Source organism: Cetorhinus maximus, chromosome 21, assembly GCF_964194155.1.
Source record: "Cetorhinus maximus chromosome 21, sCetMax3.hap1.1, whole genome shotgun sequence".
Taxonomy (NCBI): domain Eukaryota; kingdom Metazoa; phylum Chordata; class Chondrichthyes; order Lamniformes; family Cetorhinidae; genus Cetorhinus; species Cetorhinus maximus.
In genome coordinates this window covers 18,484,592-18,500,553 of record NC_135899.1, presented here as the reverse complement: position 1 = coordinate 18,500,553, position 15,962 = coordinate 18,484,592, and the positions used below count along the sequence as shown (strand labels likewise).

Here is a 15,962-nt window from a genome sequence, read left to right as displayed (position 1 = left end):
GTAAATGGAGTAACAGTTGCCTGTAAATAGTCCTGAAGTTTACTCTGGTACTTCAGCATCGCTACCATGGATAGGGACCTGAGATGGGCAGTGGGAATTCCAGTCTGCTTCAGGTGGGAAGAAATGCAAAATTATAAAATCACAATGCACAGACTGTGGTCAATCAGCCACCTCTGTCTGGAGAGGCACCTTGATAGAGCTATTCAACTGGTCCCAGTCCAGTTCCTTTTCCCCCACAGCCAATCCCTTTTTGAAAGTTAGTTTGGAATATTGTTTCCACCACACTGGCAGGCAGTACATTCCAGATAATAACTGGCTGCGGGAAAATCTGTATTCATCTCACTCTGGATATTTTTAAAACAATACCTTCCATCTGTATCCTTTGGTTGCTGAACCCTCTGCCACTGGAAACAGCTTCTCCCTATTTTCTCAAAACCTTTCATGATTTTGTACTTCTCTATTAAATTTTCCATTAAACTTCCCTGCAGAGACACTGGCCATAATCTTCCAATCCCCTTAGGTACAGGAGAGGAGCCAGAGGACTGGAGAATTGTAAATGTTTCATCCTTGTTCAGAAGCGGTCTAACAATAAATCCACCAGCTCCAGGTAAGACAGTTTAACCCCTGTGCTGGGAAAGCTTTTAGAAGTGATAACCTTGGACATAATTAAAAAACACGTAGACAATTGTGTGGAGTACTTAAGGAAAGCCAGCCCGGATTTTTCAAAAGAAATGTGTCCAACCAACTTGACTGAGTTTTCTAATGCCGTAACAGGTAGGATTGATAGGGTAACATGACTCATGTGCTATTTCTAGACTTCCAAAAAGGCATTTGAAAAAAGTCACATAATAGGCTAACACGAAAATTTGAAGCCCATGTTATAAAATGGGCAGTGAAAGTATGAATATGAATTTGCCTCAGCAGCAGAAACAGGTATGGTGAATGGTTATTTTTCAGACTGGAGTAGTTTTACAGTGTTGTTCCCAAGGGGTCGGTGTTATGACATGGCTGATGATGTGTGCCGGGCGGACCACATCCACACGGGAGACTTGTTTGCTCTATCACAATGGTTTTACAATTTGTATTTATTACGAGATGTGTGCACTAAATTCAGAAATAATGTGTCCACTAAGACTTTAGAGATCTTAAAAATGAAATTAGAGTATTTATTAACAAAATAAAAGATTTTAAACACATAAATCAGACTACAAATTACTTACTCCTATACCAACTCCTAACATTCCTAATATTAACCTGATTCCCAGCTACACATCCCCCTTTAAGGCAACAGAACAAAATAGATTTTAGAATTTAAAAAACCCAACAAGTTAGCACAGTGCCCACTTGACAGTGGAATTCCAAATGACCTCCCCAACTTCAGTTACTTTACATAGCAGATTTATGCACAAATGGCTGGGGGCTTCTTGAAGGCAGGAATGTGAGCGGTGAGTAGGATGTTTAGAGGCCTCAAGGCAATTTAGACGAGTTGAGTGAGTGGGAAAATGCATGTCAGATGTAGTATAACGTGGATAAGTGTGAAGTTATCCACTTCCCTAGGTAAAACAGGATGACAGAATATTTTTTAAATGGTGTCAGATTGGGAAATGTTGATGTACAAAAGGACCTGGGTGTCCTTGCATACCAATCACTGAAAGCAAGCATGCATGTGCAGCAAGCAGTTGCAAGAGGACTTCAGTACAGGGGTAAGTATGTCTTCCCGCAGCTATACCCGGCCTTGGTGAGACCACACCTGGAGTATTCTGTGCAGTTTTGAACTCCTGAGCGGAGAAAGAAAACTTTCCAGACAGGCAGTGCAGCGAAGGTTCACCAGGCTGATTCCTGGGATTGTCGTGTGAAAAGACATTGGGTCGACTGGGCCTGTATTCACACGAGTTTAGAAGAATGAGAGGGGATCTCATTGAAACATGTAAAATTCTGACCGGGCTGGACAGGCTGGATACAGGGATGATGTTTCCTCTGGCTGCGGGGTCTAGAACAAGGGGTCTCAATCTTAGGATACAGGGTAGGCCATCTAGGACTGAAATGAGGAGAAACCTCTTCGCTCAGAGGGTGGTGAAATCTCTGCCTCCGAGGGATGTGAAGGCCAATTCACTGAATATGTTGAAGAAGGAATTAGGTAGATATCTGGACACTAAAGTCGTCAAAGGGGCTGGGGAGAGATCGAGACTATGACGTTGAGATTGAGGATCAGCCATGATCATATCGAATGGTGGAGGAGGCTCGAAGGGCGAATGAGCTACTCCTGCTTCTATTTTTCTATGTTTTTCCAGTCCTGTTAGATCTTACATGGTCCTCTCCTCACATAGCCTTTCATTTTCCTTTAATTTTCCCTTTAATATGTAAATTCAACTGTTTGCTATGACTCTGAAACGTTAAAGTCTGAAAAGGAAGGTAAAAAATAAGATATTTTTCAGGCACATAAATAAAAATAGGAAGGCTGGGATGGAAATGGGACCATTAAGGGATAGATAGGATAATGCCACAGATAAGGATAGAGACAGGGCAGAAATATTAAATGATTACTCGACCCCTCTGGCTGTACGGCTCACAATGAATGTATGTAATTAATACTAAATGTATCATGATTGTATTGAAGCACCTCAGAGTGCGACATGATGTAGGTTGATAACTCCAATACCATTGCACTGTCTGACTGTCATGACCAGGTTGAAATGATTGTAATATTCATGGATTGTCTTGAAGCACCTCGGGATCCATGTGTTAAAGTTGAATCTGATTGCACTTTTTGTGATGGCAATTTAGAAATGTTTGTAATATCCTTTCAGATATTTTATGAATAAAGTATATTTTTCTAAATAAATTAAATGATTATTTAATTTCAGTGTTTAACAGGGAGCTAGAACAGGTAGACATGATCTAAGTCTTCAGGCAAGTGCAATTAAAATAAGAGAAAAGAGATAGATTCAAATTCATTGATGATGATCTAAGTCTTCAGGCAAGTGCAATTAAAATAAGAGAAAAGAGATAGATTCAAACTCAAAGAGGATAAAACCCTGGCCCAGAAGTTTCACAACCACACATTTAAAATAAATCTAGGGAATAGATAGCAGAGGTATTACTGCTGATTTAAAATATTTTTTTTTTAGGAAAAGGTGTGGTGCTAGAGGACTGGTGGATAGTGAATGTAATTCCTGTTCTTAAAAATGCAGTACAGAATGTGCCTAGGGAATAGTAGATCAGTCAGCTTCATTTTGGTGCTAGAAGAAATAATGCAATCCCTACTAGAGACAGGAAGAACTTCTAACAAAAAAAATGAATCATGAGCATGGATTTCAAAAGGGAAAATCTCTCTTGACCAAAGTAATGAAATTTTAGGAGGAGGTAACAGAGACAGTAGACAATGGTAATGTAGTAGATGCAATTTACCTGGATTTACAAAAGGCCTTTGACAATGCCTCTTACAATAGGCTACTGAATAAAGTTAGAAAATATGGAGTCAGGGGAGAAGGGAAGAATGGGTTGCTAGCAGGTAGTAAGCAGAGGGTAGTTATTCAGAGTGGCAGAAAGTGGAAAATAGTATTTGACAAGGATCAGTACTGGGCCCACTGCAGTTGATAATTTGCATTAATGTTTTGAACTTCAGAATCAGAAACACAATTTATAAATGGATGACGTGTCTTTATATGTGCATGTGTGCATGCATGTGTGTGTGTATGTGTGTGTGTGTGTGCGTGTGTCTGTGAGAGAAACAGTCGGTCAGTCAATACTGAGGAGGAAAAGGCTGAAGAGAAACAAACAAAGCAGGAGGGCTTCTTTTTGAAGGGAACAAATTGAAAATTAGGGAAGTTAAGCTAAATTTATTTCAAACTTTGGTTAGATCATACTTACAGTACTGCACGTGGCTCTGGTCAATTTATTATTAAAAAGGATAGAGGAACTGGGAAGAGTGCAGAGTGGATTTAAAATTTCATCCCACCCCTCCACCCCCACACCCCCCTCCTTACCGTCCAAGGGCCCAAATACTCCTTTCAAGTGAAATAGTGCTTCACTTGCACTTCCCTCAATTTGGTCTACTGCATTCGCTGTTCCCAATGATGTCACATCTACATTGGAGATACCAGACGCCGACTGGGTGACAGCTTTGTGGAATACCTTCGGTCTGTCTGCAGGCATGGCCCAGACCTTCCTGTCCCTTGCCATTTCAACACACCATCCCGCTCTCATGCCCACATGTCCATCATGGGCCTGCTGCAATGTTCCAGTGAAGCTCACCGCGAAATTGAGGAACAGCGCCTCATCTTCCAACTAGGCACTTTACAGCCTCCTGGACTTAACAATGAGTTCACCACTTTAGATCATGAACTCTCTCCTCCATCCTTACCCATTTTAATCCCCTTTTTTCCAAATATTTAATTTTAAATTTTAATTTATATACATACATTTTTTTCCTCCCCATTTCTATTATTATTTTTAAAATTTATTTCCATTCATTGATTTATCCCCACCTTTTAGCTTAATTTGATCTTTTCTCCCACACCATCACCCCCCAGCCCCCCACCCCCATTAGGGCCAAATGTAACTTGCTCATCCTGCTTTCTATCATTAATGCCACCATTAGCACTTCCTTTAGCCAGTATCACCACCATCAACACCCCTTTGACCTTTTGTTTATGACATCTATTGCAATCTCGCCGTTGCCTCCACCTATCACTGGCCTTCTAGCCAGCTTCATCTGTCCCACCCCCTTAAACAGTATATATTTCACCACATTTCTACTTCTCTTTAGTTCTGAAGAAAAGTCACCATGGACTCGAAACGTTAACTCCATCCTCTCCACAGAAGCTGTCAGACTTGCTGAGTTTTTCCAGCAATTTTTGTTTTCATTACCCAAAATTAACGTTAATCCTACAGTGAGTCTGGGGAATTAATAATGGAAAATAATGAGATGGCAGATGAATGCAACCGATATTTTGCATTAAGCTTCACTATTGAGGATATAAGTAACCTCCCAGAAATCACTGTATCTCAGGAAATGGAGGGGAGTGAGGAACTCAGGAAAATTGCAATCACCAGGGAAGTGGTATTGAGCAAACTGTTGGAGCTGCGGGCTGACAAATCCCCGGATCCTGTGGACTTCATCCTAGGGTCTTAAAAGAATTGGCTAGTGAGAAAGTTGATGCATTGGTTGGTGGGGTGGGTGGGGGAGATGAACAGAAGGGAAGGTCTATGATAAAATAGAAAACAGGACAGATTAAATGCTGCAAAGTGTCTTTACGAAGTAAGTCTGGAACGAGATGCAGTGGTTTCTGTCGAGTTTCTTCCTGAGCAGTTCAGTGACACAGGACCCTATGCTCTACAGGCTGTTCCCAGGGACGCACACCGAGATAAACGTCAATTCCTGTTCGACAGGTACTAGAAACTGTAATACTATTGTTTTCAAAATATAAACTTTATTCATAAAGTTAAGGTAAATTACACGACAGTTCCAATTTGACATCACATAAAGTGCAACACAAATCTATTTTGTTTAATGCAGCCTATGACATTCTCAGGTAATTCAGCATGCTCACAAACAGATTACAAATAGATTTACAATTCTCGTTTCATATCAAACATTCCCTGGTACGTTGTCTGGGGAAAGGAAAATTAAATGACAGAACAGAAAATAATTGAGGGGAAAATGCACAAATATTGAGGAAAACCAGACACTGAGCTGCTGCACAGAGGCTCACTCACCTGTACATTATATTACACAGTGCTCTCTCCCCCTCATTCACTCTGTGAACCACATAGGGACACCGGGCAGACACAGCCTGTGCTGATGGGGAGCCTTGCTCGCCTGTACACATACATTATCTTGTACTCCATGTCGGTGATTTTACAATGATATAAAGGCATCAATTGCACATAAGTGATTGTGTAAATATGCTGTGGGTTCATTTATTGAGGCGAGGAACATGGGGACAGATATACATGGATAGAAATATTGAAGGCATCAGCAGCAGAACTGTCTGTTGTGTGCTCTGCTCAATATCAAAAGTGAAACTAAAGCTAGATTGCATGACACACTTCCCTTCTAGCGATGATAGGCAGCTATCTCTTAAAGACATATTACAGCATTCCCCCTTTTTAAAGGTACTTTAACCCCTTCCAGAGAAGTGTAACTACTTACAATACTTGTTCATGTTTAGATACCTAATGGTATAACATGAGCATATCGAATGGATAAATCTATGAGTCCCTGAAGGGTAAGGGCAATCTGCAGGTATGCCCAGATCCTATGATGGTAACCTTATCTGGAGGTGTATTTAATTGCTCACAGTGACCTGCCCGATTGTGAGACTTGCATTTTGTTTCTGGTTTCATTAGGGATCTTTTCCTAAATGCAATAGGAATGTACGGAGGTTGAGGAGCTGGAATAGATCTGATTTCTCCTCAGTTACGTCTCACCATTGTGCCTTTTTGTGTCATGACTTCATAGGACCCTGGTTTTGAACCAATCTTTGACGCCTCGGCTGGTTGCCATGTACCCTTCTGTGGGCCCCTGGACGTGAAATTGTTCCAACTGTAAACTGGGCAGCTCTGTACCCACATCTTTATCAAGACATTGGCCGTCTTCTCTTACAGTTTTAAAAGTTGCTCTCTAGTCTTTTAGACAGTAGGATAGGTAAGAGTCCGTAAATTGGTATGCACTGGTCGGCCAAACAAAATCTGTGCCAGTTATAGAATAATTCCACTTAAAGGTGTCACTCTTGGATGTAACATTGCAATGGGTAGATCTTGCTTGGTCTGTCTACATTTGAGAATTAGGGATTTCACTGTGCAAATCATTCATTCATCTGGGCCATTAGATCAAGCTAATATCAGGTCATAAAGATTCCAGTTTGATGAGCTGCCTGCCTTTAGAAATGACTTACCGGGAGGTGCCTGACTTGTCCCAATATGGCCAAAATGATCTTACCTGCTCGTGGAGATACTGAATTGAATCAGGCCATCCGTTTTCCACAGTTTCTGTAGTGTCACCTTTCATCATTTCTTCTTGTAGCTGCTAGCATTTGTTTTGCACAAAATGTTCTGGATCAATTGACCGACTAGCAGACTTGTTCTGGATCAGTTGATAGACTTGCATTCTCCTGCAAGCATAATGTTGCAGCTCACTCTTAATTGACAATTATGTCTAAACATCCTGGATATTTCAATTTTAGTTCATGAGCTGAGGTGACAGGCGTAGTTTCTGAGTTTGATCTGCCTTGTGAGGTCTGATTGATTCCATGGATTGTTGCTAGTGTGAGGTCATGGCATGCTGGTACACCTAGGGACTCAGGGCCATTAGTCTCCATGATGTAGAACATCTGTGTCACCAGGAGGATTGACTGTACTTACAGTCCAGGAGTATGATCCTGCACATGGAATTCGTGAGTTGTTGTATGCTGAGTGTTTCACAGCAGTGGGTTTTGCCATGTCTACAGATATGTGTCTTTTAGAATTTGTAGGAGTAGCATGTTGGCACTTGCCCTTGTGTCAATCTTGACCAATAATGAATCCTTACCAACTTTCTTAGGGCAGCTAATTCGAATCTTGGCAAACACTTCAGATGGTGAGATGGCATCAATGCTTTCCACAAGATTGACGGTGTGAAATAGGTGCTCTTCACTCTCCATCTCATTGTGCACATCGTCATTTTCTTGTTTGTCAATCGCTTCGTGTATATGTTTCTGGCGGGATACCAGCTGGCCATCCTCATTGCTGAAAAGTACCTGTTGCACGCAGGTTGTTTGGATCAGCGCACGGCTCTTTGTAGCTGCATCAGCCTTTGCTCAAGTGTACAGCCTCTGCCAACGGCCCTTTCTGCCACATGCCTTACAGAATCGATGAAAAGTTGGGCATTTCCTTGGTGCATGCAGAAGGCTACACCCTCCACATGTCCTGCTAGGTTTGGGTTTCCTAGTGAGTGCTTCAACAACTGGGTTGTACTTTGGACCTGTAAGTTTCATCAAACTGTGAGGATCGCTTCGTACTTACAACCATCCTCTTCAGCCGCTCTTGAATGCTACACCTTTTCGGCTTGTCTAACAGATCTTCCTGGAATCCTTCCATGGGAGTGGATGTGATCACCAACTCAACAATTCTGCCTGCTAGCTCTGCATTTGAAAAATCACAGAACGTACCCTTTTCTCTGCAACTGCTGATGAAGTGGTCTATGGATTCTGTAAAAAAAACAAAAATAGCCGGAAAAACTTAGCAGGTCAGACAGCATCGATGAAGTTGAATACAGTTGTAGTGTCGAGTCCATATGACTCTTCATCAGAACTAAAGAAAAATAGAAATGAGGTGAAATATAAACTGGTTGATGGGGGTGGGACAGGTGAAGCTGGATAGAGGGCCAGTGACAGGTGGAGGCAAAGAAGAGATTGCCAAACATGTCATAGACAAAGGGACAAAGGATTTTTATGGTAATGATATTATCTAAAGAATGTGCTTATGGTGACATTAAGGGTAGAAAGCAAGACGAGGAAGAGACAAATGGCCCGAGTGGGGGTGGGGTGAGGGGAAGGGATCGAAATAGGCTAAAAGCTGGAGATAAAACAATGGATGGGAATAAATTTACCATTAATAGAAATTGGTGGGAAAAGGAAAATATACTTAAAAAAATATATTTTAAAAATGACAAATTATTAGAAAAAAGGGGGATCGGAAAGGGGCTGAGGATGGAGGACAGAGGTCATGCGCTGAAGTTGTTGAACTCAATGTTAAGCCCGGCAGGTTGAAAAGTGCCTAATCGGAAGATGAGATGCTGTTCCTCCAGTTTGCGTTGAGCTTCACTGGAACATAGCAGCAGGCCAGGAACGGATATTTGGGCATGGAGGGTGTTGTCGAAATGACATGAACTCTAATTGATGAAGACGGAAGTTTAACCTGATTCGGCACCAGTCACCCAATATCTTTCGGGGATCCTTTAGCTCTTCTGCTGTTGATCCTGACGTGTTCAGCCTGTGGAGACCGACAATAACATTATCTTGCCCCATCACATTCTGTGAACCAGATGCTGTTCAAAAGGGAATTGAATAAATAATAAAAGAAAAATGAAAAATATCATTTCAGGAGCCGATTTGGCATTGGGATTTAAAAGCCTAAAGACATTTTAGAAGCAGCTCGCTGCTGCAATGGGGGAATCATTTGTTTCTGGGTGAATGAATTTAAAAAGCGTCTCTTCCTCAAAACCGTTTCTCTTGCTTATGCCACCCTCTGCTGGCCGTTGGACGTTAGTACACAAGCAGAGAGGAAATCATGATAAATGCAGTGAGTGCAGAGCGACCTCAAATGCCAATGTTAAAATAAAAGCAAAACACTGCGGATGTTGACGATCTTGGACTTCGAAACGTTAACACTGTTTGCTTCTCCACATACATGTGTCCTTTATGTGTTAATTTTTCGAGTACTTTGTAGTACATGCAACAGCGGTCTCTGTTGGTGAACAAATATGTTACAGTAAAATCTGACAATTAGTTAATCAGAGGAGAGCGCAAATGCAGTCCTCCCGCTCCCACAAATTTTACAGTCGAGAATCCCGCATTTGGGGACATCGCAGGTGTCAGCACACTCGAAGTGCAATGGGCTGACCTCGTCCTGGGAGAACCATCTCTTTTTTGGACAAATATACTTTATTCATTAAATATCTGGAAGAACATTACAAAACATTTCTAAATCGCCATCACAAAAAGTGTATCAAATTCAACTTTTAGACATGGATCACGAGGTGCTTCAATACAATCAATGAATATTACAGTCATTTCAATATGGTCATTACAGACAGTCAGACAGTGCAATGATATTGGAGTTATCAACACACATCCTGTTGCACTCTGAGGTGCTTCAGTACAATTATGGTACATTTAATATTCACTGCATACGTTCAATGTGAGCCGTACAGCCCGAGGGATCTATACAATTCCCAGTCTCTCGGTGCACTATGGCAGAAAGGTCTTAGTCAGCGACCTTTCCCCATTGGGCCTTTAAGCGGCTGCCCCAAGCTTTAGTGCGTCTCTCTGCACATAGCCCTGGGACCTTGGAATGTGCCAGTCTGCAACACACGGTCGGGGACAACTATGCACTGGAAGACCAACAAGCTTCGTGCAGACCAAAGAGTGTCTTTCACCGAGTTGATGATCCTCCAGCTGCAGTTGGTGTTTGTCTCGGTGTGTGTCCCTGGGAACAGCCCTGAGAGCACAGAGTCCTGTGTCACAGCACTGCTCGGGATGACCTCGTCAAAAACTATGGCAACTCTCTCCAGACCTTCTTTGCAAAGGCACAATCCACAAGGAGGTGAACAAAAGCCTCTTGCCCCCCCCCCCCCCCCCCCCCCCCGCCCCACCACCACACAGCCACCTCGAGGGCAAGGTGCAGAGAGGGTGAGATTCTTGGCCTGTAGGAAGGATCTGACGGGGAGGCACCTTGGTGCCTGTTGGAAAGTTCTGGCGATGAGGCATTCTGCCAAATGACTTTGACAGTCTGCTAGGGGAACCATTGGACAGGATCCAACATCTCCTTTTCCTGCAGGGCCTCTAAAACGTTACGTGCCGACCACTGCCTGATGGACTTGTGGTCAAAGGAGTTTCTCTGCATAAATTTTTCCACAAGGGACAGGTGGTACGGCACGGTCCAACTACTTGGAGCATTCCGCGGCAGCGTAGCCAGACCCATCCTTCGCAACACCGGGGACAGGTAGAACCTCAGCAAGGAATGACATTTGGTGTTTGCGTACTGAGGGTCTACACACAGCTTGATGCATCCACTCACAAAGGTGGCCATCATGATGAGGGTGATGTTGGGCACGTTTTCTCCCCATTATCTAGAGGCTTGTACATCGCATCCCTGTGGACACGATCCATTTTCGAACTCCAGATAAAGCGAAAGATGGCTCGGGTGATCGCCATCGCTCAGGAGTCTGGAATGGGCCAGGCCTGCGCCACGTACAGCAACAGCGAGAGTGTCTCACACCTGATGACCAGGTTCTTACCCGCAATGGAGACGGAGAGTCGCTCCCACATGCCCAGTTTTCTTTCCACCATAGACACTCGCTGCTTCCAGTTTCTAACACATGCCCCGGTCCCTCCGAACCATATCCCCAGCACCTTCAGGCCGTCTGACCTGACGGTGAAGGGGACAAAGGATCTGTCAGCTCAGTTCCCAAAGAACATGGCCTCACTATTCCCATGATTAACCTGGCTCCCCAGGCCAGTTCAAACTGGTCGCAGATGTTTATCAGTCTGCGCACCGACAGCAGATCCGAGCAGAAGACGGTGACATCGTCCATGTACAGGGAGTCTTTGACCTGAGTGCCTCCACTGCCTGGGATCGTCACTCCTCTTATGCCTTGATGGACTCAGCAAATGGTTCTATGCAACACACAAACAGAACAGGGGAGAGAGGGAAGCGCTGCCTGACTCCAGATTTAATTGGAATGGTTTCTGATTACCACCCATTGATTTGAGACTGTGCTACTGATGTCAGTGTAGAGCAGTTGGTCCAGTTGCGGAATCGCTCCCCAAACCCCATTTTGGAGAGCACATCCACCATGTAGGTGTGTGATATTCTGTCAAAGGCCTTCTCCTGATCCAGGCTGATGAGGCAGGTATACACACCCCTGTCCTGCACATAGGTAATCGTATCCCTGAGCAGTGCAAGGCTGACTGAGATCTTCCTGCCGGGCACAGTTCAGGTCTGGTCAGGGTAGATCACCAACTCCAGAGCAGACTTGACCCGATTGGCGATGACCTTGGACAGAATCTTATAGTCCACTTTCAACAGTGAGAGGGGTCGCCAATTTGTAATTTCCTCCCTTTCCCCCTTGTGCTTGTAGATGAGGGTGATGATGCCTTTCCTCATGGACTCTGACACACTACCGGCCAGGAGCATACTCTCGTACACTTCTAGCAGGTCTGGGCTGATCCAGTCCCACAGAGCCGAATACAACTCAGCCGGTAAGCCATTGCTTCCAGGAGTCTTACACTTCTCGAAGGACTCAAGGACCTTAGTCAGTTTGTCAGGCGATAGCAGTTTGTCCAGGCTCTCCCGCTTGGTGCAACAGTTAGAACTTGGTGGTTGGGGTAAGGTTGCTGAGGAAGTTTTTGGAGTCGCAAAGATGTTGTTTATTGTAAAAGCTAAATACAGCTCTGAAGAAGGGTCATAGAGACTCGAAACATTAACTCTGTCTGTCTCTCCACAGATGCTGCCAGGCTTGCTGAGATTTTCCAGCATTTTCTGTTGTTTCTGATGTAGTTTGTTGTCTCCAGGAGAGGTGATTAGAGCCCTGGGGCGCATCCAAGGAGAGAATTAAAAGGTCCATTATTGGGGTTTATGTGGGGGTTATTGGTTTTCTGGATAATGTTAGTGGGGAAACAGGGGTGGTTATTGGGGTTCCGGGTAATGTTAGTGGGGACTGGGGGATTATTGTGGTTCAGGGTAATGTTATTGGGGGCACTGGTGGATTATTGGGGTTCAGGGTAATGTTAGTGGGTACAGGGGATTATTGATGTTTAAGATAATGTTAGTGGGGGCGGGGAATTATTGGGGTTCCGGGTAATGTTGGGATGGGGGGTTATTAGGGTTCAGGATAATGTTATTGGGGGCACCGGGGAATTACTGGGATTCAGGATAATGTTCCTGGGGACACCGGGGTATTATTGGGGTTCAGGATAATGTTAGTGGGGACACGGCAGAGGGTTTATTTGAGGTCACGGTTTGGTCGTGGGGGTGATGGGGTGTGAGGCAGACTCGCTCGAACTCACTGAGGGAATGCTGCCTGCAGTATGGATATTCCCCATTTGGTGGCGCCACTCCCTCACCTCTCAGGCTGACTCCTTATTCTGCTTTCTCCAAAACTCAGCCATCCTCACTGCAAAACAGTCCTGGGCTGTTCCCAAGGCATTCTCAACGCTTCACTCAGTTTGTCTCCTTCAATATTTTGAGTGATGGCTGAGTGTGTCAGTCGGGCTGAAGTCTGGGCAAAGCTGGACAATGTTACAGGAATGGAGTTTTTGTGATCACAGGGTCAGCAGTTCATTTCCGGGTTGGAGCATAATCGATATGTGTGAAAGACAGCGCACTGATTAACTAGCCTAACAAAGTGCAAATTAATAATGTTGTCTTATCTCTTTGTTCATTATCTCCCATTGAACCAGTGTCAAAACTTGTACAGAATCCAAAAGTGCTGTATCCTCAAGAACATTTCCCTTGCGTGAAAACAGGTGGTGTAACTTATGGCGTAAACAAAAATCTTCACTTGGAAGCATATACTTACGCAAAGACGTGTGGCAGGTCAGAATATTGGAAAGAATATTAAGAACAGCAAAAATGACAAAAAAAATAATGAGGAGGGAAAAATTAGAGTTTGAGGGAAAGCTCGCTAGTCATATAAAGACATATAGTTAGAATTTCTATAGATATTTAAATAAAAGAGTTAAGAAAGTGATTGCTGGTCCTTTAGAGAGTGAGTCTGGGGATTTGATAATGGAAAGTAGGGAGATGCTGGATGAATTAAACAGATATTTTGCTTTGGTCTTCACTATAGAGGACACAAGTTACATCATGGAAAAAGCTGTAAATCAGGAAATGGAAGGAAGGGAGTAACTTGGGAAAATTACAATCAACCGGCAAGTGGTATTGAGCAGATTGTTGGGGCCGCGGGCTGGCAAATCCCCAGGTCCAGATGGACTTCAACCTAAGGCCTTGAAAGAAGTGGCTAGTGAGATAGTTGGTGCATTGGTTTTAATTTTCCAAAATTCCCTAAATTTGGGGAAGGTTCCAGTAGATTGGAAAATAGTAAATGTAACTCCTTTATTCAAAAAAGGAGGGCGAGAGAAAGCAGGAAACTATAGGCCAGTTAGCCTAGTATCTGTCATGGGTTAAATGTTAGAAGCTATTACTAAAGATGTTATAGCAGGGCACTTAGAAAAATTCAAGGCAATCAGACAGAGTCAACATGGTTTTGCAAAAGGGAAATCATGTTTAACCAATCTATTAGAGTTTTTGAAGGAATCACATGTGCTGAGGATAAAGGGGAACTGGTGGATATACTGTACTTAGATTTCCAGAAAGCATTTGCTAAAGTCCCACATCAAAGGTCGTTGCAGAAAATAAAGGCTCATGGTGCAGGTGGTGACATATTGGCAAGGGTAGAAGATTGGCTGGCTAACAGGAAGCAGAGAGTAGGCATAAATGGGTCTTTTTATGGTTGGCAGGATGTGACGAGTAGTTTGCCACAGGGATCAGTGCTGGGGCCTCATCTGTTTACAATTTCTATAAATGACTTGGATGAAGGAACCAAAGGAATGGTTGGTAAATTTGCTGATGACACAAAGATAGGTAGGAAAGTAAATTGTGAAGAGGATGTAATGAAGCTACAAAGTGACACAGATAGGTTAAGTGGGCAAAGATCTGGCAAATGGAGTATGATGTGGGAGAATGTGAAATTATTCATTCTGGCAGAAAGAATAAAAAAGAAGCTTATTATCTCAATGGTGAGAGATTGCAGAGCTCAGATTCAGAGGGATCTGTGTGTCCTTGTGCATGAATCACAAAAGGTTGGTATGCAGTTACAACAGGTAATTAGGAAAGCTAATAGAATGCTATCATTTATTGTGAAGGGAATTGATTACAAAAGTAGGGAGGTTATGCCTCAGTTGTACAGAACACTGTGAGACCATATCAGGTGTATTGTGCTCAGTACTGGTCTCCTTATTTAAAGAATGTCGTAAAAGCATTAAAAGCATTTCAGAGAAGATTTACTAGACTAATGTCAGGAATGGGAATGCTGTCTTATGAGGAAAGGCTGGACAGGTTAGGCTTGTATCCACTGGAATTTAGAAGAGTAAGAGGTGAATTAATTGAAACCTTTATGATCCTGAGGGGTCTTGACAGGGTGTGTGTGGAGAGGATGTTTCGTCTTGTGGGAGAATCTAGAGCTAGGAGTCAATGTTTAAAAATAAGGTGTCTCTCATTTAAGACAGAGTTGAGGAGAATTTTTTTTCTCTCAGAGGGTGGTGAGTCTTTGGAACTCACTGCCTCAAAAGACGGTGGAAGCAGAGTCTTTGAATAGTTTTAAGGCAGAGGTAGATAGATTCTTGATTTACAAGGAGGTGAAAGGTTATCGGGGGTAGGCAGGAATATGGGGTTGAGGTTACATTCAGATCAGCCATGATCTTATTGAATGGCAGAACAGGCTCGAGGGTCTGAGTGGCCTACTCCTGCTCCTAATTCGTATGTAGATTCTAAGAAAATATAAATAAACAGAAGTATGAACAGGAAACTCAAATGTGGAAGATCGGTTAGGCATTTCCTTGGGGCCTGTCCTGCAGAAAAGTATTCACAATTTTAATTCCTTTTATACTTCAGAATTACCGGATTTAAGATTTTGTTAAAAATGGGAGAGTCAATGTGACATTTCTACTCTCAACAAATAACGCTTATCCAACATTAGCTCACCAGTTACTCCAAGTATCCTATCTCCTCTGGACCCAGTTCACACAGACGCTGAACCCCATCTGACTCATCAGCCTTTCACACTGACACTGAATCCCTTTCTCACCTAAATGTCTGCACAGGTCCACATTAAGAGGAACCACGTCAGGTCAATTTGAGCTAGTAACCCAGGACAATTACCAAACTGATGCTGGATTATAACCAGCATTGCGGAGTGAAGCTGGGAGCTGGGTTTTGACAGACAAACCAGTTTCACATGGGTCCTCAGAGAGAGGAGACTGGGTAGAAACGGTACTCAGGTCTAAGAGGCTCCTGGCCAGGATGCTCACCAAATGCTCCTTACATTTTTTCTGCAATTTAAAATGCCGCCAATGATTCTGCAATTTTTACTTGCTGAGGATCACAAATCACCTTGCTCAACAAATATCAAATATTAAATGTCATTACTTGACCATTTTTACCCATTAATTCAACCAGATCAGTGTTCAATGTTTTGGGAT

The 15,962-nt window shown here is 43.2% G+C and overlaps 1 non-coding gene across 1 annotated transcript; it reads right to left on the bottom strand.

Moving 5' to 3' along the window:
* Window positions 1–9,496: 9,496 nt before the first annotated feature.
* On the bottom strand, window positions 9,497–9,659 carry LOC144696217 (U1 spliceosomal RNA). The gene has a single exon (XR_013580129.1). It is a non-coding gene; the product is annotated as a U1 spliceosomal RNA (small nuclear RNA).
* Between the last annotated feature and the right edge of the window lie 6,303 nt (window positions 9,660–15,962).